Source organism: Cibotium barometz, chromosome 47, assembly GCF_041138505.1.
Source record: "Cibotium barometz isolate CiBa-2024 chromosome 47, ASM4113850v1, whole genome shotgun sequence".
NCBI lineage: Eukaryota > Viridiplantae > Streptophyta > Polypodiopsida > Cyatheales > Cibotiaceae > Cibotium > Cibotium barometz.
Window position 1 is genome coordinate 36697627 of NC_141092.1, and position 27451 is coordinate 36725077.

Sequence of the window (27451 nt, forward strand, 5' to 3'; positions counted from 1 at the left end):
TCTCAAACAAAGTTTTTTCATTATCGTTGTCATCTTCAATATCACCATCACCACCATTGCCATCGTGATAGACTCATGATCATGATGTTGTTGATCTTGATTTCCATGATCATCGATTATTTGCATCCTAGTTTCCATCTTCAATGTGCAAGTTCAATGAACTTGTTGGAATTGAGTCATCTCCTAGTTCTATCTCTTTATCTTCGTACGTTTGTTTTCTTCTTGTAGTAACCTAGATAACATACCATTAGATTCTATGTAAAGGATCTGGTTGGAATATAATCTTGTAGTGAGAACGTATAAAAATGTTCAAAAATGTATGTGCATAGGATCAAAAAACATAAATTGATTATTACAAATGATATGCATATTGTACTTACTCACATTGTGTTGGTAGGACAAATGTGTCAGTGATATCTGTCCATAGTTTAGTGGAGTTAAACCCGTTGCCCATAAACCTACTTTGATCTCTTCTAATTGTGGCCTAGTCCCATCCTCGTCACCACTTTGAACCCCTCCACATTGAAGATGAACATGTTTAATTATCTAAAATATACTTGAATAATCTGTTTAATTTTTCAACAATATTCCATTTTATCTTGAATCATGTTATTTTCACCATCTCAAGCCCTACTTTATTGCTCAAACATTGCCATTACTACTGAACAACGCGTTGTTCTTTGCTTGTCTATATGCTTCACATAAAAATGATGGCCTCCCAACTTTAGAGGTCCAAATTATTGATACTACATTTGGAAAGTGCATGTGCATGTGCATGTGCATAAGGACAAAAAGAGTTAAAAAAGGAAGGGGTTAGAGTCACCCATGATTAGGTATACATATGTTCACTCCATGGAGTGGTACTATTGTTTGATGAGTGGAGTCGATGGAGATGGTGTGCATGTGCACTAAAATATGCTATTTTTAGTGTGCATGTGCGTGTGCACTAAAATATGCTATTTTTGATCGGAGAAGGAGTTGCAATCAGTGCTTCAAAAAAAATCAACCAATCAAAATAAGGAAAACTCTTAAATCTATCCGGTTTTTATTTTTGAAATCTCTACAGTATGCCGGTTGTAAAACTATATAAAAAATCACTCCTTAAAATAAGGGCTACTTATTATCTTAGCCAATTTTTCTTAATTATGGCTAGTAAAAATACATAAAAATACACTCGAATGTCATTTTTTTTCAAGCACTAGTCACAATATCTTCTCTTTCGAAATATTCTTAAATTTTAAGTAGTGTGTATTAAATTTATTTAATTTACGTGGCATAAGATATTCAATATTTCTCATACTTGATCATTACAATGAGTCCTCAAAAAGAGAGTAGGTTATCATTTTCAAAAATCAAAATAAAATATTAAAATTCAATGTAATTTCACATTAATATTCAACTCAAGAGCATAAAAATGTTCAATAAGCTTTATAACTGCTTAAATGGGGATTCTTTTTGTAGTTACAAGAAAAGTTTGAATTCATAGTGTGTCTATATCGCCAAAAAATTCAAAAAAAAAAATCAAACTTTTTGGTTAAATATTGATTTGTCCAAAAAATCCAAAAAAACAAGAAAATAACAATGTTTATAAAAATTACATTGCTTCCAAAAAAACCATCACTAATTTGATCAAAACTTAGAGTAGTTCATTAAACCAAAAGCCAAACTACTGTATACCAATAACTACAATTTGAGAACGTGTGAAAGCAAAGAAATATATTGCCAAGTAGTAATATGTAGTGACTATTTGATGATTTTTTTTCTTATGACATGACACATAAATAAGCATTACATTTGATAGCATGGGTTCCATTGATTACATTTTTAAAACATGATGGATGCATCCATTCATAGTTTCATATATATGTAAAAATATGTGTTTAATTTATAAATAATCCATGTATATATATGTGAAATACTGTTATGATATCCAATTTTTTTGAATGAAATATACACAATTAAAAAATATATTACTATACATATATGAATTACCTTTAAAAAATATTTTTATAAATTAAATATATATATATTAGTTTTAAAAAATTTAATATTAATATTAATATATATATATATATATATAAAGTTAAAGGTAGTCTTTTTCAAAATTAATATTAAATTTTTTAAAAGTAAATTATATATATATATTATTTAAAAATAATTACTATATATATATATATTTTATTAAATTCCTCTCCATTTTAAAAATCTAACCAAGGATATCATGGATATTTTAAAAAAGTTATTATAAATCTATAATCATCCAATTGAATGAGGAAAATATTCTCATAAGAATTATAATATCTGATACAATACAAGATAAGAGAGTGTCGTTTCCTATAAATGCACACATTTCTATGCTCATCTCATTCAATCAAGCTTTTTTTAATAATTAATTTTATGCCTTAGTTTTTTTAAAAATGAATAATATTTTAAAAAATATTAAATTTTTAAAATATATATATTATAGCAAATTCCTCTCCATTTTAAAAATCTAACCAAAGATATCATATATATATATATATTTTAATTAATATCTATCAATCCATAATCATCCAATTGAATAAGGAAAATCTTTTCATGTGATTGGAATAGGAAATCCCTTGCTCGTGTGAGGCTCAAGAAGATGAGAGAAAGAGCCTATAGCATTGGCAGACCAACACCACCCTCACCTCCTCCACCTCTCCCTACTATTGCCCCCCTTGGTTTGGATAAAGCATGTGAGTCCTACTTTTTTTCTCCTCCTCCTTCTCTACCTCCTCCTTCTAGTAGTGAGAGTGTGGATGCAAGAGCCACCATATGTAAGCTATTCATACGCCGTTGTGTGTCATCGATCAATTTTAACTTTTTTTAGGATCTTACTCCCTTGTCATAATCTATTATTCTTGCATCCGTTATGGACCATTGTGACCTAGCCAACAATTGTAGGGTTGTTGCTAGGATTGCTGAGAGTATCAAGAGAGGAGAGAATATGCCAAGGTCCTCAATAGTCTTTATCACACTCAATGACATATGCATCCATTAAGAAGAGGAATAGTTTAGATACATTGGCCGCTCGTTGCACCTATTGTAGCGGCGATATGTAGACCCTACATGGAGCTACCTCTCGCATTCTTCGCTTAGCACCATGCACTCTTAGAGGTGGTTCCTTGAGCACACAAATTCTAGATATAAATGAGATTGGGGTATTGTGGGGTTCTAGCGGTTTTTCTCCTAGGTGTAATGGTTTGATTTAAGGCACTATTAGTGAAATTTTCGGATGAGAATTGCAAAGCCCCACCAGTGTTCAAGAAAGCATTGCAAAAAAGAGTCTCAAAAGGCATGGTGAGAGGCTGAAAATTCTTCTTCTTCTTCACACAGCAAAAGAGGTCTACAAAGAAGATAAAGTGATTAACACACATAATAGAGTATATACAAGCGGTCCATAATGTCGGTCCATAATGTGAACACGCTAAGAGGAGTGGGTAGATATGGACTAGTCAGTGTAGTCTAGTTGTAGAATCTCTGGCGAAGATATGTTGGTGCTACCAGCTACCAAACCCGCCAGTGATATAAATGTCCAACGATCATGCAGGCGCCTCGTGAGTGTCAGCTTATGTTGAGCTTGACATCTCAACACCCCCTTAAGCTCAACTCCATCTCATGAATTCCAAGCATATCTCAAAATCTGCAAAGCTTCTCAGCTCCCAAGGCCTTCGTGGAAGATGTAAGCAACCTGATCGTGTGTGCTGATGTAGGCCAAGTTGATGTCGCCTACCAAGACTCCCTCTCTGATGAAGTGGTAATGCACCTCAATGTGTTTCATCTGCGCATGAAAAATTGGGTTCCTAGGGGCCAACTGTATACTGCTAACAGTATATGATAATCTTTCTCTGCACATGCAACCCCAAATCAGCAAAAGTAGCTTATGTAACCAAGCTACCTCACATGCTGCCACCGTAGCTCTTGTGTACTATGCCTCTGTACTCATCGACAAGGCAACTGAGAGCTGCTTCTTACTGCTCCATGTCATAGTAGCACTCCCCAATGAAAACATAAATCCACTCGTAGATCTCCTATCTGAAATACTACCTGCCCAATCTGCATCTGCTGTGGACCCATATAGCTCCAATGATACACCTGCTGCATAAAACAATGCATAATCAAAAGCAACCCTCAAGTATCGAAGTGTGTGTTGCACACTATCAAGATGTGGTTTGTGCTGAACCTACATAAAGTGGCTCTCTAAGCTAATAGTATAGCTCAAATCTGGCTTGCTGATCGTGTCATAGATCAGACTCCCCACAATCTTCTTGTACATAGCGGGATCCTCCAACACATAACCTGTATCCGCACTAAGCTTGCCATTTTGATTTAATGGCACCAAGATCAGCCATCCCATACTTAGACAACATGTCCAATGCATACTATCTCTGTGACAACCAAATACCCTCAAGTGTGCGAATGACCTCAATTCCCAAAAAAGTAGCGCAGATCTCCCAAATCCTTCATCTCAAACTTCCTTTTGAGAAGACTTTTCACATGCTCAATCTCTTCCGAGTTGTCACCCCCAACCATTACTACATTATTTAGATGTCCAACAACCATTATGTTTCAATTTGATTCCAATGTATGTCCAACAATATCCAATATGTTTTAATTTGGACGTCCAACATCCATTTTGTTTCCATTTGGTTTTCCAATATCCATTTTTTTTCAATTTAGATATCCAACATCCATTAATACATCATTTGGATGGCCAACAACTATTATGTTTCAATTTGGATGTCCAACATCCATTTTGTTTCCATTTGAATGTCCAACATCCATTACTACATCTTTGGATGTCCAAGAACCATTATGTTTCAATTTGGATGTCCAACATCCATTTTGTTTCCATTTAGATGTTCAACATATATGATAATATCATTTGGATGTCCAACATCCATTACTATATCATTTGGATGTCCAACTTCCATTACTAACTTGGAACAAAAATCTAAATTATCACACCAACTTGTTTGAAACCATTTGGATGTGGGACATCCAATTTGTAGTAACCCTTACCTCTTGTTCTTTGATGTTATCAACAGTGGTTGTTGACTATTTATATCACTCTAGGTTGAGTTTAGTGGCAATTTGGATGTTGAACATCTAGATTTCTACAAAAGTTCACCTCTCTCCAAACTATACATGAAAAAGTTTCAATGAAAGAAGGAACCTTCTTATAACTGCTGGAACTCATGACTTTTATGGTAAGTGTGGCTTCACATATAGCAACTAACATGTTGTACATAGGTAGGCATCTGTACCTTGTTAATCAAGAAGGCTTACTATGGACTTTGGAGTCTGTAGTAGAGGCTAGAAAAACTTCAAAGCTTGTGCATTGTGAATTTTAGGTGTATCAATAATCATGTTACATGTATGTACAAGTTAAACAAACTGCATGTGCCTTGTAGAACCTAGAGATGATGATATTACGAGACGAGTGAGTTGAGAATCTGATTATGGGAACCCTCTCACCCATAATGTGTTTGAACCCTCTCACCCATAATGTGTTTGAACCCTCTCACCCATAATGTGTTTTGTTACGTTTGGCTATAAGATGATGATATTACCACAAGTTTCCTCACCTAGAGTACTAATTATGCATTTTAATACGGTATTATTTCTTTCAACAATTTATACCTTTATAGTTTCTTCTCCTACCATGAAATGTAGTTTCGTCTTTGTAAAACTATAATCACGGCATGCAATCTTTGATCATCTCCTACTTTAAAAAACCCTTTGGTTACAAATGTTTTTTATTGAGTTTGTGACATGGAAATCCTTGCTAATGCTGGTCGTACGTGTAGCACACGGCATCACCCCCATCCTTCTCCTCATAGAAAAGAGGGAGATTTTCCCCATGCAATTTGGTGTTATGTTTTACTTTTGAAGTTTGTTTTGTAAACTAATGCCACACCTCCACAGTGGGTGGCAAGGAAATGATAAGCGACATGGTATTAATGTAAGATTCCTCCCCAGCCTCTCAAAATGTCCAGCATCTTCCCCCTGTAAATCAAGCCCCTCTTCAGAAATATAAAAGATCTTGTCTCTGCCTGTTTTGACATAGAGAGAGAAAATATTCTAGAGAGAGAATATTCAGATTTTGAATATTTTTAGATAGAAAAATTTCTCATAATATTAAAATGAATTCCCCTAAAACAGAAATTCAAAAAGAACTTTCCAATGTGCAATTGGAATTAATTGGAAATGGGTATAAAGGACCTTAGCGTAAGGGTCTAGATTTTTAAAATTTTTTGGATTATGGTCCAATCAAGGTTCCTGTGGGCCAATAGGATCAATCCATGTGTGGGGAGGAGATAAATCCAATTTGTAAAAGAAATTATCCAAAAATGAGTAAATGCTCACATAAGATGAAGAGTTGACTTTGTACAACGTAGTAAGAAACTATGAGTAATATCAAAAATATGAGATATTTTGGGTATCCAAAAATGAGTAAATGCTCACATAAGATGAAGAGTTGACTATGTACAAGGTTTATTAGTAAGAAACTATGAGTAATATCAAAAATATGAGATATTTTAGGTATAATGATTCCATTTTGACACATATGTAAGGAAGGGGAGTCCCTTCAATGAGGCGCCTACTTCACATGCTTGAATGAGTTTTAAACTAAAAAATAATGTGATCTGCGAAGGATCCTAGAGGGTTCTGACCATACGGTGCTCGGGCTCTGGGTCGCCGAAGATACCCACACGTGCATCGTGGAAGATGTTGGAACAAGGAGTAAGAGTTGTTTTCTGAAACCGGGCATGGATCTGGTTGATTGACCTTGCTGGTCCTCAACGGATGAGGCCATGGCTCTCTTATATGGATCTGTTGATTGATCTTGCTGATCTTCAACGAGGATTCCATCTTGATTTTTATATGTGAAAATATTGTTGGTTACTATGAGCTAGGAACTATTGAAAAGGCCCCTGAGTGAACAGGTGGTGAGCGTTCTGGTTGCCAATGATGCCATAAGTACACCGATGAATGAATGATTGCAAATATGGATTCAACCAGGGATTTTGAGGATTGTCATCAGTGACATAATGGTTTCATTAAAGTATTGTTTTAAAGTTAGCTGATGCTGAGAAAAAACGCAATTTCATATTGGGTGTGTAAGTGGTGTGACTAGTTTTATGTTTGCATGAACTTCCGGCTAGGGGGCCTTGGAACTCTTTTCCTTGGTACCCGGGACAAAACCTAACCAAATTCCTAATTGGATCCCATCACTACAGTGGTTGGGTGGTTGGCTAACCCATGGGACTGGATGGGGTTAGGCTGGACTGATGGATCCGTAAATCGAAACTCAATTTCTGTTATTACGATAGATAAAGTAAATCCCGGATAGTAATTGTTCTATGGATAGGAATCAACGGCTGTGCCTCTTGATGGGAAAAAAAGCGTTGATCCCAATGATCCAAGTGCAAGCTTCTTCCTTGATCTGACCGAGTATCTTTATAGGTGCATTCGAATCAGCTTGATCAGTAATGGTATTGACTACGTTAGAGTAAAAAGTTATCCTGGTGGAATCGCCCGTGCTTTCCGGGTAAAAGAAGTTTTTCCGGGTTCGGTTTTGGAAAAATCGACGGATTAGTTTCTTGTTCGGATATCCATGGACGAGGCCCCGAGTGTGGGACCCTGCCCTGTGCAAGAAGTGCTACTTCCGCTGCTAGCACCCCGAATCCATTGCGTGGTAGGGACAAAGATCTTACAGGTGAGCTTCTCCACTGCTCAGGCCAGTACACACAACTCACAAAAACGGTGCAAGGGTGAGCTACTCCACTAATTGGGCTGCTACAAGGGTGATCTACTCTAGCAAAAAACTCGGGCCGCTATAGTGGGTAGGTGAAAGTATGATCAGGGCGCACTCCACGAAGGCGACAAAGCGGCTAGCTATAGAATCTTGAAGCGGCGCACTCCACAAAAAGTGTATCATGATTGCCCAAAGCTTAGCCCGTTGGAGCCGTTGCAAGGGTGAGCTACTCCACCACACCACTCGGGCCGTTGTAGTGGGTAGGCAAAACTATGATCACGACGCACTCCACCAAGGCAACCAACCAGGTGATTGTAGAACCCTGAAGCAACACACTCCACAAAAAACATATCTTGACCACCCATAACCTTAGCCAATTGCCTTAATTCTGGCCACCCTCTACAGATAGCACAAGCCTGTGGGCACCATGCTACAGTTTTGGTAGAGCCTTGAAGGCCTCGATAAGCAGCTACTCCACCACTCAACCCATGGCTTTGAGAGCCCTTGTGTCTATAGCACTAGGACGGCCATGCAATGGAATACATCTCAAGAACTTACATGTTTTGGTAGAGCCTTGTAGGCCTTGAGAAGCAGTGCACACCCACAGAGACTATAAGAACTACCTTCTCAACCCGTTTCTCTTTCTCAATAGCCCGTTGCATCCAAAAGAAGTTGGTTCTTCTTGCTTGGTGGTGCTTGGTAACCATGGCTCCAACCAAGGGCCAAGGGTGTGTTCAAGTAAGAGTGTCTAACTTTTTGTTTTAATTTAAAAAACCATGTAAAACACATCACTCAAAAACTTCAAGTTCTTCTTGCTTGGTTGTGCTTAGCAACCATGCCTCCAACCAAAGGGTCCCCAAGGGCCAAGGGTGTGTTCATGTAAGAGTGTAAAACCTTTTGTTTTAATTGAAGAAACCAAGTAAAACACATCACCAACAAGCTTCAAGTTGCCCAGAGATAAAGCTTGCTCTAAAAAGCAACCAAGTCATAAAGTTTCCCAAACCTTCCTCGTTCTTATAAGCTTAAAGTGGCCAAGGGTGCAAGGGTGCCTACACAAAGCCATCCCATTTGTATTGTCCCCGCCTCTTCTCTCTTTGCCTTTTCGCCCACCTTTGGTCTCACCCCTCAATGCATCTTACCCACTTTTCTCTATTACCTACTTGCTAGAACCTTGAAACTTTGAATTTTAAACAGAAATTATGTATGTTTTTCTTTAAATTTTTTACTCTATTTGTGTACCTAAGATTTGTGTTTTTGATATATTTTTGGCTGATTTATTCATTGGAATGCAATGTTTCTTTTTATTTAGGGGAAACAAAAGCAATAACTCAACAAAAAGAGTGACTGAAGAGACGAAAAGGTTTCATTCTCCACCATAAGTAGAGACCATCAAGAAGGCCTGAAAAACAAGCTCTGAACCAACAGGAAATATTACTTTGGCCTAAACCATACCAAAGAACATGTCCTTATTTTCTTCGTCAAAAAAATCATCTATATCTCGGGAGAAGAAAGACTGCAAGGAAACCTTTAGATCAGTCAATGTGGGCCTCCAACTCTCTTTAATGCCTCGCATACCTCTGGTTATCTACTTATTGCTTTGGCATCTTTTCTACAAGCACAACTAACATAAGGTCCAACAAAATCTCAAGCTCTCACCTCCAAACACAACAAGAAATTGTTGCCACACCAGCTTATCAAAGTAAGCAAGATATTGGAGCTTCATCTAGGGATAAGAAACGTTCTAACAAAGATATCAAAGCTCCATCACCAACTCCAGAATCTTCTAGCTCAAAGGGTGAAGATGAAGACAATATTCCTATCACACCTAGAGCAGATTTGAGTTCGGGTATTATAGCGTCACAACAAAATACTATGAGAGAAAAACTTAAGCGAGAAAAGTTGGTGGAGAATGGCAGGATTCTTAATCTTCACATTCAAAAGATTGAGCGGCCACCTATTGATACACTTATAGGAATAAGGCCTATGGACATGAAAGAGTCACACACTGTCCATGTGGAGGATTTAAAGAAAAATATGAAGCTTAATCCACATGCTACTGTGGTTCCTTTTATTATACTTGTCAATTCACCACAATGTTCTGATAGACAATCTTTTGATATTTAAAAGATTGATGAGTACACTTACTATGTCATTGGTGGCTCCCACTCTGCTAAAGCAAGAAAAGAGCTGCACATGGAAAACAAAGATAGTCCCTTCTTTGATTGAGCAAATTGTAAAGTGTATGTGGGGCTTACTATTGATGAAGCAAGGATATTGGCTTGGGATCACAACAACGACAATGACTATTGGGCAAAGATGTCTTTTATTGAGCGAATAAAGTTCTTTCATCATCACGAGTACATGGACTACATTGAGAAGAATGACAAATCAGACTCTACCGTTAGAAGAAAGTTCCTTCAAGAAGTTGGAATGATTGTAGAGAAGGAAAAGCAATAATATGGGCTACGAAAGTATGATCCACTTTTCTAACTAGCATTTCATACTGGTGAAATTTGGGATACTCAAGAAAGAATATTTACCATGTGGGAAAGCAAACAATTGAAAAGACAAAAACCATCAAAGAAAATTGATTATTCAAGTGTGGTTTCAAAAGCACGCAACAAAAAGGTAAGCTTCACTATTGAAGAGCTTCCAGAAGATATGAAGTTGATGCCTCGGCGATCCCTTCAAGATATCAAGGATGAGAAAGTAATTCTTTCTTTCCTAATGCAGGTGATTGGGAAGGAGCTTGCACTTGAAGAGATGAGTGCTGAGCTCAATAAGTAAATTATGTACTTTTATTTGTGCATTCTTTTAACACAAGGTTTTTTCTTTCTATATTTATTTGAGTTTTTCTTTCCAGTCACAAAGTTTTTATGAAAATCCAAGTTGTGATGATAAATAAGTTGAACTCCCACTCATGGGAGGAAGTACGAGACCAATATCCATAGTCAAGCTCACAAGCTTCCCTTCAAGAGTTCTACTTTGCTTTTCGAGATTGGGTATGTTTTATAATTTTTAAACAGTAGGAATTTTATCCCATGTTTCTATAAATTATTAAAGTTTTTTTATTTATTTTTTTGCTATGGCTATTTATTTTTTAATTTTTAACCATCAATATTTGATTACCTTTTAGTAGAAATGTAAATTATGATTTGTTGGTGAGTGGAGATTATTTATTGATATTAATTGATGCATGAAGGTGGATATTGAATATCCATTTTGGCGCTGTCTAGATATTTAACATCCATTTTGTGTAAAAATGGATGTTCAACATCCAAATTGACACAAAATGGATGTTCGACATCCATTTCATTTCAAAATATATGTTGGACATCTATTTTCTTTCAAAATGGATGTACAACATCTAGATTTATATTTATATATGCATGAAGGTGGATATTGAACATCCATTTTGGCACTGACTAGATGTTTAACATCCATTTTTTTTTGTCAAAATGGATGTTCAACATCCAAATTGGCACAAAATGGATGTTCGATATCCATTTCATTTAAAAATATATGTTGAAAATTGAGTTTCTTTCAAAATGGATGCATAACATCCTTTTTGTTTCAAAAAAGATGTTTTATATCCATCCACTGCAAAGGAATTAGTATGAGAAAAGTTTTTCTTTGTTTGTTTTCTTCATACATGTCTTCGTTTGTGCTAGGTTCTTGTGTCTAATAATTTCTAAATGTTATTTGTATTAAAGTTGGCTATTATAGTTTGAAACATTTGTTTATTTTCTTTAATGATGGAAACCCCCCATCAAGCAATACCAAACAAAAGAAGAGATCAAGCGCTAGTGGTGAGGATATTGATTGTTCCAGCAGTTCATTGTACATTTGAATCATGCTAGACATGAGCAAGAGCGCTTGCTGCTTAGAAATCAAACATTCTGATCATAGTTGATGATGAACAGTTAAAGCCATTGTTGGCCCTTGGGTCACATCCAGTAAAGAAACAAAAAACAAAAGAAAAGAAAACAGGTAGTCAGGCAAGTGGAAGAAATAGTGATTGATCGAGTGCTACCTGCGATAACATGTGAAGAGCTAGATTTGAACCAGAAACCAGCTTCAGAGGAGAATGATCGCAGAGCATTGATACTAGATCTTCATGGTGTGCTGTTGTGCCATTTTAGCGAAGGTGAATACATTCTAAGGTATACAACACGGATGAAAGAGGTGACATATGCCCCTGGAGAGCGAGTATTTGTCCATGAGGAGGGAGCCTCTGCGTTTTTGCTATGATGCATGGAGAACTTCACTGTGTTTATATGGAGTTGTGTGAGGTCAAAGATTGTAAGTAAGCTACTAAGGGCACCATTTCTAGAGTCTGCAACCAAATTAGCAGGCCAAATTTTGTCCCTCCCAGCAACATTGTCAAAGACGTGGAGATAATGCAAAATTTCCTGGAACAGAAAAGTCGACTTTTTATAAGTGCGTGTCTGATTTCTGGAGCCACTACAAGCAGTTTAGTGATTCAAACACTTACAGCTTACAAGTGTTTCAAAAACCCACATCATTGTTGTTTAATCATTCCAAAGCTTGAAGACGTGGAAATGTCAGAAATTGTAGTGTTTCTTTAATGACAAGATTCTTAATTGGATTTGGCATTGGCTGCTTGCAGAGAACCATCCACCAGAGCATGCAATCGCCAATCTTATTTGTACACCCTTGGACAAAGAGAGCCTGGAAGTGTTTTACATGGTAACCAAAAAGTAGCTTTAGAGGGATTTCGTAAATTTGTGGCCCAATATATAATCAATACTTCTTTTCACCTCTTGCGGCCTTTTCCAGGGGGCTTTTGTACATTTTTGGCCCAATATGTAATCATTACAATGAATATACATTCAAAGAATGTGTAGTCTATTAAGGTGTGTATAAACTAACATGTATAGTTTATGAAAGAGTGTTGTTTGTTCAAATGAGTCACCTGTTGATTAGTTACAACAGTCACCTATTCTCTCTAGTTAGTCAATATGTTTAGTTAATATTCACTTGTATGCTAGTTAACAGTTCCAGTGCTAGTTAACACTCCATGGTATGCTAGTTAACAGTCACCTGTATGCTAGCTAACAGTTACTACTGCTAGTTAACAGCTAGCAGTATGCTAGTTAACAATCCCCAGTATGGTAGTTAACAGTATATCAGTCTTCTTTTCACTGGGAAAACAAAGAGGCACCTATTATGTTCTCTCTAGTTAGTTAGTTAACAGTCTCCTATATGCTAGCTAACAGTTACCAGTATGCTAGTTAACAGTCACCTGTATGCTAGTTAACAGTTACTAATATGTGTATTAATAGTCACCTTTCCACTAGCTTGTTGTCAACAGTACCTATGTTAGTGTACATCCTTGCTAATCTATGTTTCTAGTGCATGTACAACAGATATAGGGACAAATATAGCTATCGAGGGTCTTGGAATGTGCTACTGCTGCTTGCCCATGCAACCTCTCCAAGCTTCTCCGCTTGGCCTAACAGTAGAGTAGTCAACCTGCCTCCCCAAAATAAACTCCTCATACAACTGCATCGTGACATATGTGGGAGTCTAGTGATTGTACATCAGCCTCCCGTAAACACTCAAATATTTGCTGTAAAAATATGGGCGGTAAGAGCACCTAGATATGGCAGTGGGTGCTCTCCCTAGGGAAGGCAGGGCTCTTTGTCTATCCACGAACAACCTTTAGATAACTCCTTCGTTGATTTCAGGAATTGCATCCACCTCCCTGTACGATAATCTACCCACAGGACTAATGTGTGGCAGATGCTTCTGTGGCCCATTGGTCCACCTTTGTGATAGAGTAAATGCTAAAAAGAAGTTCAACATTCTCTCAAGGTGGAGACCAAATGTGGAGTGATGGGACTCCACACCAACGTTATGAATGTTTCTGACCTCCTCTACTAATAGCTTTCATATAAGGGATGCAATGGTTTTTGACCCACCTAAACTACTAGGAGTAGGAGGGACAATGCTGAAGAGGGGGGAAAACAGTAAGCAAGAATACATATGTGTTAATAGGTGGATAGCTCTACAATTTCAAATCAAGCAAAGAATAACCATGAATGCAAGAATAATAAGAGGATTAATTCTCATGCGTCCATGTGGCATGAAATGAGAGACCATGATCGTGCTTCAAAAACTATAATAGTGCTTTACCAATACCATGATCGTGGTTTAAAATACTCTTATCATAGTAAATAACCACCATAGTGCTTTACCAATACCATGATCATGGTTTAAAATACTCTTATCATAGTAAATGACCACCATAGTGCTTTAGAAAAATCATGATAGTGGTATTCATATAATTCTATTAAACCATCACCACAATCTTGGTATATATAATTTGAAAAATGTTATTAGAAATTTTCATTTGGAAAACTTATGGATCATTGGATGTGCATTGATGAACATTCGAGAAGCAAAAATACCACAATCGTTGTTTAATATAACACGATCATGGTATTTCTTTATCGTGATCGCGGTATTTCTTTACCACGATCCTAATATTCATATGCATCCAATGATCTAGAGCACATGTTTTAGCCGACCACAAACGTTATTGATTACATATATCTTTTTGGAGATATAGAGAACAGTGCACGGCCTTGATTATACATGTTTAGAAAGACGTGGAAAAGTAATTAAATATGTTTGGAAAGATATGGAAAGTCAATTATGAATGTCTAATTGAAGATAAAATTTTAATTAAGCTATGTATATCATGATAGTGGGTACGATTCTTCCTACGAAAGCACGATACCATAGCTCTAAAGCATGATCATGGTGCTTTGATGTGATCTTTAGCGATGCAAATCACCCTACTATATTGCCGGTATCCATACCACCACCGAATGAAATTTTCTAGCATCCTTTTATTTTCAGAGAGATATACCGACGTGCTTTATGTCGCATGTAATCCCGTCAGGAACTTCCCGTTTGTATGGTCCCGACCCCTTGTAGTACTTTCTCATCTTTCATAGATTTCTTACTCTAGTTTCAACACGACTTTGGATTTTCACATTTAACATGGTTATCGGGGTCCATTTTTGACCTCTCTTTTTTGAACACTATGCTTGTATATAACATTTGATAGTCATAAAGCATCAAAATTTAATAACTTTGTCTTTGAAAAATAATAAAGTTGGTGATAAGAGAAATGAGAAATAATTATCATGAACATGATGAAATTCTTTTGGCTGGAAAGAAGTTATCTTTTTCATGAACAGTAATAAGAACTAACTAAAACCTTATTTTTCATGATAATCTTATGGCGTTATCTCTATTATATTTAAGTAATCAAAACACGTATGAAATGATAGGTCCTATATTCTCATAATGTTCAAGTAAGTAATAGACATATAAAATGGTTAGTCCTAAATAGGTCATATATTCTCATAATGTTCAAGTAAGTAATAGACGTATAAAATGGTTAGTCGGACTATATCGGTCACTGCCATCATGTTTTTTAAATGTAATCAATGGAACCCATACTAACAGATGTAATGCTTAATTGTAATTTGTTTATTTATGTGTTGTACTCATAAGAGAAAAATAATCAAATAGTCAATACACATTACTACTTTGCAATATATATTGCTTTCCTTTCATCTTCTCGAAAAATGAAGTTCTTGTGATCACGTATGCAGAATCTTAAAAACCTTATACACCATGTAGGTTAATTGAATCTATTGGAGCTCTATATATGGCTCACTCTACCTAACTTGGTCTCACCTATATATATGTATCTTGTCCTCAATATGAATCAGTCTTTGGGAGCGTACATGATGTGTCTCTTGTCTCGTCTCTTTCTCTCTACATTTCAACATGGTATCAGAGCATCTATGAGGGAAGCATCTATGTCTTCTTGTTAAATTCATGATTATAATTTCATGTCTTACAAGATTGTTCTTTGATTATGTGTTGTCTACATGATTTTATAGCTTAACTTGTTGTAATTAGAGTTGTTTCTTACATGATTTTATAGCTTAACTTGTTGTAATTAGAGTTGTTTCTTAATCGCGTCCTTAAAACCATCAAAAAAGTGCGTAGATTGTATTGTGCTGGTGAATCCTATCAAAAAAGTTTGTCAAATGGAGTTGTGAGTCAAAAGTTATGACAGTTCAGGCAAACTGCATCTGTAACAGCAAAACAGGTTCTTTGAATAAGCAAACAGGTTCTTTGTGTGAGCACACAGGTTTCGTCTTCGTCAAGCGTCTTTGTGAGCGCACAGGTTTCGTCTTCGTCAAGCGTCTTTAGCAAACCGCCAAATCTAGCTTCTTCGTCAAGCATTTTTAGGCAAACCGCCAAATCTAGTTTTTTCGTCAAGCGTCTCTTATTATTTTGCTATTTTTAGCAAAACGACCAATCTAGCTTTTTCATCAAGCGTCTATCAATGAATCTTGCGTCCCACGTCTCGCTATTTTGAGGACTCTTTTCTTATTGACGTCTCTTATCTCTTGCGGTCGTCCTTGTCTATGGTGTGCAGATTTTGTGATTTTATCTTATACGTCTTCTCGCAACAACAGCAGATAGATATAGCTATGACTGTTCTCGTCAATGGTTTTCCTTCTGGCCAACGTTCTATTCCTTCTTTTCAAGGCCAAGGGTTTCCCGGTTGGAAAGCAAAGATGCTGTTAATTCTTGAAGGCGATGAGCTCTCAGATGTTGTTATTGGCGATTCTCTATGTCCGTCTCAGCCTACTATTTCGGATTCTGACAACGTTCTTATCACGGAAGGCCCTGTTTTTGATGCATGGCATCTTGCTTATATGGATTGGCAGAGGCGTGATAAAGCAGCTCGTCGATACATTCTTTCTGCTCTTAGTGATTCTCTCATGCTTGATGTGTATGACTTTCCTACTTCCCATGACGTATGGGAGTATCTTATAGCAAATTTTCAGAAAAAGTCTGTTACAGAAACACTTTATTTGAGAGGTTTTCTTTCAAAGTTACAGTATGAAGTTGGTATTGCTATGACGGGGCATATTGATTCTTTCAAATCTATTATTAATCAACTTGCTGCTGCGGGTGATCCTGTTCCACGAAAGCAACTTATTACAATTCTTCTTGATACGATAAAGGATCCGTCTTATGACAACATTGTTACCATTCTTTCTAACAAGGATGGTCTTGATTTTGACCAAACTTGCATATCTTTGATTGAGTATTCTCAACGTCAACAACGACGTAGCGTTGGTCATGATGCAGCTATGTTTTCACAACAAGAGGAGCCTGAGTCACAACAGTTGGAACGGGCCTTTTATGTGCGAAGGCGTCCTTTTCAACAAGGCAACCGTAGAGGTGGTCGTCGTGGTGGTAGTTAACAGGCATTGTTTTTACTGCAATAGGAATGGTCATACTGAAGATGACTATTGGGCACGTCAATATGATGAAGAACACAACATTACCACAAAACAACCACGTTTATCTAGAGATTCTTCTTCTTGTGATTATTGTGGAAAATCTGATCATCCCTCTTCCATGTGCTTTAAGCGTCAATTTGATGTAGATCGAAATCGAGCATATGCAGCCGAGCATCATGATAATGTTGTGCCTAAAACAAGTGTTTTATGTTCAGTTCCCCCAGACAGAATACTTCATGTACGTGATGGTTCACTTTTCATTATTGATTCTGGTGCTACAGGAAATATGACATATGAATCTAAGTGGCTACATAACTATCATTCTTTACCTGTTAAGTGCGTTGTTTATCTTGCTGATGATACAACTTGCCAAGTCAAGGGCATTGGAGATTTATATCTTGGCACCTTATCTTCTTCAACTCGAGTTTTCGAGGGGTTTTACATCTCCCAGAACTTCAACGTAATCTTCTTTCAGTTGCAAGACTTGTTGATCTTGGTTTGTTTGTTGGATTCGACTACACCAAATGCCGCATTGAGAAAGATGGATAGATTATTGCAACTGCTTCTCGTAATGGCAATTTGTTTGAGCTCTCTCTTAATGATGCTGTAGCAAATGTTGTCACTACTCCAGGTGATCATGATTGCAAGATATGGCATCATCGCTTTGTTCATGCTGATTTCTCAAAGCTTCTTGATCTTCATCATCAAGGTCTTGTACGCGGCATGGATCTTAAAGCTCATCCTCATATGGGAATCTGTGAGTTTTGTGCTCTTGGCAAACACAATCGTAAACCCTTTCCTCTCTCAAATTTAGTTCATTCTCATGATTTGTTGGATCTTGTTCATACCGACATTTGTGGACCTAATTTGCCTCCTCCATCGAGAACACAACATCGTTATTTCATTACGTTTATTGATGATTACTGACGGTATACAGTTGTTTTCTTCCTTCGACAAAAATCTGAGGCGTTATCTGTTTTTAAGCAATTTCACAAGGCTGCCGAACTTCAAACTGGTCATCGCCTCAAGAAACTTCGCAGCGATAATGGTGGAGAATATGTGTCTCGTGAGTTTGAGAGTTATTGTACGGACCATGGTATTCATCATGAACATACTATTCCATATTCACCTCAACAGAACGGTGTTGCTGAACGTAAGAATCGCACTATTATCAATGCTATACGCTGATTCATTCTGGGTTATCTCGTGTTTTCTGGAGTGAAGCTCTCTTGACAGTAGTCTTTGTTCAGAATCATCTTCCTACTACTGCCCCTCCTGGTAAGATACCCATCACAGCATGGACAGGTGAAATTCCTTCTGTATCTCATTTTCGAACCTTTGGATGTATTGCTTATATTCATGTTCCTAAAGAAACACGAGCAAAGCTTGATGCTCCTGGGCTTAAAGTTATTTTTATTGGGTATTCTGACACTTCCAAAGGCTACAAATTCTATGACCCGTTGTCAGGCAAAATTCTGTAAAGGTGTTTTGAGTCCGTGTACATATGGGATGCGTGATGTGCAATAAAACTTTGCCCTGAATGCCCTGGCAAATGTCGGAATGGCTTTGGAGTGAGTTAGTGCATGCATTTTTCTTTGGAGCAGCTGCTGGAGACTTGAAGTTTTTACTGTATGAGTTTTTTTATTTGTCAAGAGGGTGTCTGGGATGTGTGTAAATAAGAGGTGGAAGAGCATGAGGATGTCAATGATGGGGTTTTGATGAACCTCTGGTGGAAATGGATGTACATATGCTGGTTATGTGGAGAGAGCCCAATTTAGACTGTAAATGTTAGAATCTACAAGGAACGCCAGCAAAATATGAATTACTCTTATGCTTGAGTTTGGAGAGTCTTTCAGGTTTGGAATGGTCGTGTTTGGCAATCCTGATGCTGATGAGAGTGGCCGTGGGCAGCTCTTGTACTGGACATATGGGCGCCGCACGTGAAATTGAGGAAAGCAAGGTGATGTAGAGGGCATTGGTGGCCATCATTTAAGCTTTAAAAAAATGAGTAAAAATACCAACCAACGTGGCCAGCAATGAAGTGGCCACGTGGAGTTTTATTACGCCGCCAACACTGTTGGGAAAAGCATAATGAGTGATAATGCAAGCTTAATGTGAGCAAGGGATGATAAATGAGCTATGGTGGTTCAAGATAAACCATGGTGGACACATGAGCAAAAAGGTAATTAACTAGTACTTAATCAAGGATTAAGGGAACACAATGGCAGCATAATGAGGAGCTTCACATAGCATAGAAATTCATGTTTTTCTCATTAGGAGGGCCATCATTTTATAGCCAAAGTGTACAAGGTTGAGTGACATCATTGCTTACATATCATCAAGGGCATCCAAGGCCATCTCCCCCCACATGGCTCCCTAGAATATAGCCTCGAGAGAATCTTCTGAAACTCGCCTATTCCAAGTGGGGGTTTACCCTTCATTCACTTAGATTCTCTTCATATTACATGGTCCTTTTACATTTTATTGTGTGCCTTAACCTTAGGCCATGACATTGATCACATATTCCAACACCCTCCCTTGATCATGGCATAGTATATTGCCCTCCCTTGATCATGGCATAGTATATTGCCCTCCCTTGATCCAAACATTACATGAAAGAAAAAACTTAACTCATAAGGAGTATAGCTCTACAGTACATAAAAGAAATTAGCATCACTCATAGGGAGCTTCTACATTGCGAAAAGAAAATAGCATGACATGAAAACATTCCTACATGAAAACATTCCTCTCCCATACCCCATCATCATCATAGCATCATCATCATCATATCCATGGGCATCATCATCATTTGTTGGTCATGGAGACCCAACTCCCCATCAATTCCCCCTTGAGGGCTACATGGCCTACTGAGAGATATTGTGGGCATCATCAAAATAACATATAACCTACATCATCGGTGGTTAGAGGTGTCCATACATAAACATTTGGGTAAGAGAGGGCATAAACATTGTTGGCTTTAAGATGTTTCTTGCATGTCATTTCTACAGCAAGATGGAAGGCCCCTAAGGTATATTATCCACTTCAAACTACTTTTTGCTTAACAAAAGGGGATTTCCACACATAGTACAGCCTCGACATAGAAGGCAAGGACCCAAGGCTCTTAAGGGATTCAGATATCTCCGAATCTGATTGGTTTGTCAGTATTCAAGCACATGAGGGAGACAGGTGCATATCGGATTAAGTGAAGTAGTATTCGAGCAGAGCAGTTCCATGACGTTTTGATATTTTACAACAAGGTATACCAGAAGCATCCTTAGAACATGGAGTTTAATGTCTCATTGTCTCTAGAGAATATGTGTTGCAATTCAGTCCAAGTGTTGTCAGAGCAGGAAAGGCAATGTCTTTTGCTTGGGCTGTTGTTGCCGAGGATCACAACAATGATCTTCGAAAAGGCGGCTACTTTGACAGCCATTTCCCTTGTTTGGAAGAGGTAAACAATGGTGGCATGGACAATGTCGTGTTACGGAGGACAACAAAGGGGCACAACTCCAAATTGAAGAAACTCCTAACTCAAGAGCAACAGCAAGCAGGAGCTTAAGTTTCCCGCATGCAGATTACATGTCTGAGACCTTGAAGATGAAAGCACTAATTGAAGATGTAGAAATAAGAATGAGAAAGGCCAAGGATGCATATGCAATTTGTGAGAAGAAATTGGAGGCTGCAAAAGTTTAGAAATTGAGTGAGGAGAAATTTGCCAAAGCCCTCAAGTTGTCAAAAGAACAAATGGTATGTGTGTACATTTTGATTGAATTAATTGACTGCAGGTTGATATGGAGCTACAGGCGGTTGTAATCAAGGAGCTACAAGCGGTTGTAATCAAGGAGCTAGAAATGCCACATGCTTTGCTTGTAGAGATGCTTAGTAGAGTCGAAGCAGGCCAGCAAGTGTGCCTCTTCCCATCTCCACATTCTCTGGTCTCCCACACCATAGACAACCTTACTATAGCAGGAAAGTGTGTTGGGTGTGGGCAAGGTTTCAACGTTGACGAAACCTTGATGTTGATGGTACTTCCATGCAAGCACACATATCACTCAATGTGCTTTACATCATTATGCACTCTTAGGGATCGATGTATATTTCCCTATTGTACTATGGTGATTCCACGTAGTGCTCATTTGAGTGTGGTTTGGAGAGCAGGTAAGGACCTTTGTTTCATTTTTACATGTATATAATTTGTCACCAATTACTAGTTAAATACTAGTTAACACTCACATGTATGAACACCATATTAGTGACTTTGGGAATTTCCCAATTCCCATTTTTGAATAGTTAAAAAAAGGGGACATGGATAACATGTTTGTAAGTTTCTCAAAACCCTATCATATGACCTATCGTTGGAAAGCACTTGAAAAATGGAATCTAAAAAGCTATAAGGCGCTCATTTTGGATTAGCGGTGTGCAAGTTATGGTTAATCCAAACTTTTGACCATGTGTCCCAAACTTGTGGGAAAATCCCATATTCTCCAATATGGTGTTTATGGTAGTTGATAGGATCCAGTTTGCTAGTTAACATTCACTAACATGCTAGTTAACAGTCACCTATGTTAATTAGCACTCAACATTTTCTAGTTAGAAGTCACCTATTCAATAGTATGCTAGTCAACAGTCACCTATATGCTAATTTATAGTCCCCAGTATGCTAGTTAACACTTACTAGTATGCTAGTTAATAGTGCCAAGTATGCTTGTTTTTAACAGTCACCTATTAACAAGCATGATAGTTCTAGTATGCTTGTTCTTAATAGTCACCTATTAAGAACCATAATAGTTAATAGTGTCCAATATGCTAGTTTATAGTCCCCACTATGCTATTTTATAGTCCCCACTATGCTAGTTAACACTTATCAGTATGCCACTTAACAATGCCCACTATGCTTGTTAAGAGTCACCTGTTAACAAGCATGATAGTTAACAGTACTCAGTATGCTAGTTAACACTCCCTAGTATGCTTGTTAACAATTTCCAACATATTATTTAACAACCACCTGTTCACTAGCATGCTAGCCACAACAACCACCCATTTTAGCTAGCACTTAAATATGAAGAGTTAACAATCACCTATTCATTAGCATGCTAGTCAACAGCGAGCTATGTTAGTTTGCACTCGAGTATGTTTTGTTAATAATCACATGTTCACTAGTATTTGACTAGGTCTGTTAGTTAGCACTCATATGTAGATAGCACTCATACGCTAGTGCAATAAACTACTCCCTAGACTCATATGTTAGATAGCAAATATTTTTAAAGTGTGTACTTATGTTTTCCAGTTGGTTTGTCTATTTTTGTAGCTCCGTTGACATGCAGCTCGTCAAGAACAAATGCCCAAAATATGTTTTCACGTGGGAAAATGGAGAGCAGCATAACAGCGAGTCATATGCACATGCAGGATAAGGGTGGTGAAGACAACGGCTCTTTTGCAGATTTGGCCAATTTGAAGAATGCTACTGATAGTGTCGGTGTTGACATACACCCTATTTACAACATGTCAAATTTGGAGCACAAAGGTGACATACAGGACCTAAATTATAGTGAGACACAAGAGTTGGAGGAGGAAAAGGTACAGGATGAATCAGACCACCTACAAGAGGACGCACTACCGTCTGCCCCATATGAAATTGCTGATGTCTTGGAGTTGGAAAGTCAAGGGTATGATCCAAAGATTGTGAATGTAGGAGATGACTCTCCCTTGGGACACCTTGTAGGTCAGATTGCAAGGAAGAAGGGTCGTGAGCACATTGTGAGCCGAGCATCTCCTGCAAAGAAATGGAAGGTCACAGCAGGTACAACAAAATCCCAGAAACCAAAATCACCTAGTGTAAAAGTTGGAAAAACTCGTGCATGCAAGAAACTGTGAGGTAACAAGGCTAGGTCTTTCTTTTGTCCATCCTAGTAGCTGCACACTTCATGGAGGTGGTGTATTTTGTAGTTCTCAATTATATTGGAGCTATGTTTTGTAAACCAACGATACAATAAAAAATGTCATTTTTTAATCCATGAGTTCCAATTTTGTGTATGAGTGCCTAAGCAGTACAACTTTGTTTGCAGAATACTTTGTCCTAGTGATGTGGGTGCCCCCCATGTTTATGCATTGCAGTTGACTTGTCAGTAAGGGGTTTAATGCATGTTCTTTGGGTGCCTCAAGTTTTGTGTTTGGATGCAAGTTTTCAAGCTTGCAAAATCAATTTAGTGAGGTGTTTACACATCTAAACATACCGATCATAGTTGATGATGAACTGTTAATGCCATTTTTGGCCCCTGGGTCACATCCAATAAAGAAATAAGAACAAAAGAAAAGAAAACAGGTAGTCAGGAAAGTGGAAAAAATAAATGATATTTCTTATGTGCATACTGTTCAAGAGTGTTTACATAGGCACAAACATTCTTGTGTAGCATGGTGGACCAAATACCAACATGAAAGTACTAGCAAATCTCATCAAAAAAAGTTCAAAACACCCGGGGCGAATAACAACTGTGGTGCAACCAATATCAATTTGAATACAATTTTTTTGTGGATGTCTCTTCTCTTCCTTGTTGAGTAAAACTCCATTAAGATCGAGTATAAGTGCATGTTTCTTTATGGTGATTGCACGAGGAATATTTTTTGCATACGATACAAAAGAATGATAACACTTTAATGTGTTTACATATTTAACAATGTTAAAACAACTGATCCTATATTATCAATGAGAGCTAATTACAACAAAACATCCACAAGTTTACTTTCATTTTATGCTCCCATACTCATCTATGATGATGGCTCCTAGACTTGATTGCATTTCCCTATTGATTTTGGTGAAGATTGAAATACTAATCTATCTCCATCTCTCTCAAAAGAATATAAACTTCCTAGAGGCCTACTCTTTTGTGTATCGGAACGTAGCTCCTCAACACGTTGCTCTATTTCTTGCGCACTTAACTTGTGATTGTTAGAAGTAGCTGTACCTGCAAAAACAACTCTCGCTAAGAAACATACTTTTTAACACACAAAATTGCTAAATAAATCATCTTAAATAACATCCTATTGAAAAAGATCTACCTTTAGTTTTCTTGGCACCCTCTGCCGTCGCAGAGTCCTTGATTTCAACTATTCTCTCTTTATTCGTAGCATATGTAACCTCGTCAATTTCTTCAACACCCTCTGCCGCCCCACAGAGTCCTTGATTTCAGCTATTTTCCCTTTATTCGTAGCATATATAGCCTCATCAATTTGTTCGACAATCTCTTCTTGTCTCTCCTTGGTTGCAAAAGTCTCTTGAAGCTCTTCATTAACTTTATCTTTATTCTCACTAACCTCTTAACTTACAAATCAGGAATGTCCTTAGTCTCTTTAGTCCTATCACTTGAAGGCCTTGAAGATGTTTGCAAAGCTGAATCATCGATGTGATCTACCTCCACCATGTTGTCTTCATTATTTCTAGCATTTGAATCATGAGAGTTGATCTTTCTAGTAGGGCTTTCATGATGATGTTCTAGTTGAGGAATGTTATCTTCGTCTTTCCCTTCTTTGTATATATCTGTAAGATTACTTTTAGGATTTAAATAATACACCAAGGATAATACTAGTCATTTTTATAAAATGCTATTACTTTTAGGATTTAAATAATACACCAAGGATAATACTAGTCATTTTTATATCTACACATATACTTTGTATCCAAACTTAGATTACTCAACATTGAGTGATGTACCATAATGAATTAGGAACCATATTACATGCCAAGACTTTCACATAAGGGTCAAACTTGAGTTTGAGCCTCACTTACAAGGGCAAAGTAAAGATCGCTTAGCTTGAGATTATGGCTTGTGTTAGAAGACATCCCCAAGGCTGGACATAAGTGGAGGTACGGCTCAAACTTAAGTTTGAGCCTCACCGCTACACTAGGATATAGAGTAAGTGTAATTTCTTAATAGTAAGTGTGTGTCATCATTTGTATTAGGCTCAAACTTAATTTTGAGCCTCACTGCTACACTAGGATATGGAGTAATTTCTTAATAGTAAGTGTACATCATCATTTGTACCAGACGTTGGCATGAAATAAAGGAATATTCACTTTAATAGAAAAATGTCAAAAGTGAATCCAAAAAAGCCAATGTATTAATTAAAAGATTAATAATTATTTCAACAAATCCACACTTTGAACAAGACCTATGTTAATATTAGTTGTTGATAAGCTCTTTTCAATGATCACCATTCATTGTACATTCATAAGCACTACCAATGCACTTTTCTACCTTTCTTTGGTTTAGAGCTTGATGGGCTATGAGCATGGAAAGCCTTGTTGACATATGTATCCTCAGTCTTCTCAATGGCCATAGCGACCCCAACATTTGAAGCTTCCATGGCTTTTGCAGTATCCAATATATCATCACCATTCCCACCTTCATCATCATTTTCATGCCTTCCAATATCTTCAAAATTGTCTTTGGCATCCTCATTGAATAGAGCATCATTCCCTTGGTCCTCTTCATTCCTTTGCCCTGCATCTTCAAAGTCTATAGCATCCCCAACTTCTTTATCATCATCTGTGTCATTTTTGTTGTCAATATCATCACCTTCGTCTTCCTCCTCTGTACTTGGCAGGTCGTCAATGTGAAGGTTTTGAAGGTTCTCTTTTTCTACATCATCTAGTGTTTGCTTTTTTGTGCCGCCACTAGCACCACACCACTCTTGCAAGGATGGGTGACCGTCTAAAAGAGCAGAGCACTTTGATTCTAATGCCATTGCTTCCAAATCATCTTTGCATAAAGCAATACATCGTCTCTTCTTTAGCAAGCTCTCCTCTAGCACAACTCCACCACAATATATATCTCTACAACATAGCTGTGTTCAGGACAAAACCCTGTGATGAGACCGTCAATAAAGCCTTTGTCGACGATGAATTCTCTATTTTGGCCACTAGAGCCTGAGATAAATACAATTTTTGTGTGAGAACCTTATCTCAATGGCCTCAAACTTGTCAACCTTGCTCTGATGAAAAGAATAACAGTTGCAATCTCAACTGTTCCAGATGTCCTGGCATCATCTTTTGTGTGTGGATCACGCCAAATTCATAGTGCACCTTTGTTGATTGGCTAGAAATCCCTTCGATAAGCATTCCAATGGTGATGAAATCAACAAAACACACAAGAATATACTCTTATTGTGAGTTTAGTGTGTTCAAAGCAAGTGCCAACTTGGAGAAAAATTCTGAGGAGAGCTGCTCCTTTGTACCATGTAGGTCCATGATTGCCAGTTGAAATGGTACATGCTCTTCACTGCAGAAGGCTATAATCTTTGAAATATCAAAACCCACCCCCCTAATTGTCCAAGGAATAGACTCTTGTTGAGATACAATACCCATAGATGCTCTATATAGGTGATTCAGTAAAGTTACTACACTTTTTGGAAGTGAAGGATTTTTTTTTGAACGATTGAGAGCGTCCCTAAACAAAGGAGTGGCTCTAGCTCCTTAATTGATTATACTCATACTCCCCTAGCTTATATGTCTCACACACGTGTTCCCAAGTCATCTTTTCCCTTGTCAGATCAAAATAGAAGGTGGTTATTGCATCTTTGAGCACTCTATCTTTTTTTAGCTTCCACGCCATCTCCTCCATATCCATTCTTTGATGGGTTTGCTTTCTCTTCTTAAGCAATATTCTATTATCAAGAAGTGCTATTTGAATTTCCAAAACTTCACTCTTTTGAAGGCCTAAAATATACCTAAACAACGTTGGGCCTAGCGTGACTGTTCCTAGTGCCTTGCTGAATTTGCCCACTGTTCAAAGTTGGAAGTTTGGGATTTTGATGAAGACCTTTAGTTAGAGTTTCGCCCTTTGTATTTGGTAGCAAGCCTTTTGCATATAGCCTCATGGTCTTAACCCAAGTCTGCCATGCAGAGAAAGGAGACCAAAGTGATTATGCTAAGTGGATCAATCCGATCCTTGCCTATTGGGAGAATCTTATGCTAAACATGCAAACCCCTAGTGCAAGGGAAGACATTGGATTTCATAACTTTTGGCCAAGGAGTATATGCAAAAAAGCTAAGCCTCTTAACCTTCAAGTGGAGGATGATGTAGATGAAAGGTTTGATGTAAATGAGCACCATTATTGTGGTCCAATGCGCAACAGACCTGCTGAAGAGTTCAACCCGACTCTTGATGTGTCTAAAGGAGATTTTATGCTTGTACAACCTTGTGATGCAAATTACCCAATATGGTTGGGAGTGACAACAAGTGATGTTGATCAAAACAACAACTCAATAAACTACCTACAAGTTCAGATACAATATTGGGCACCA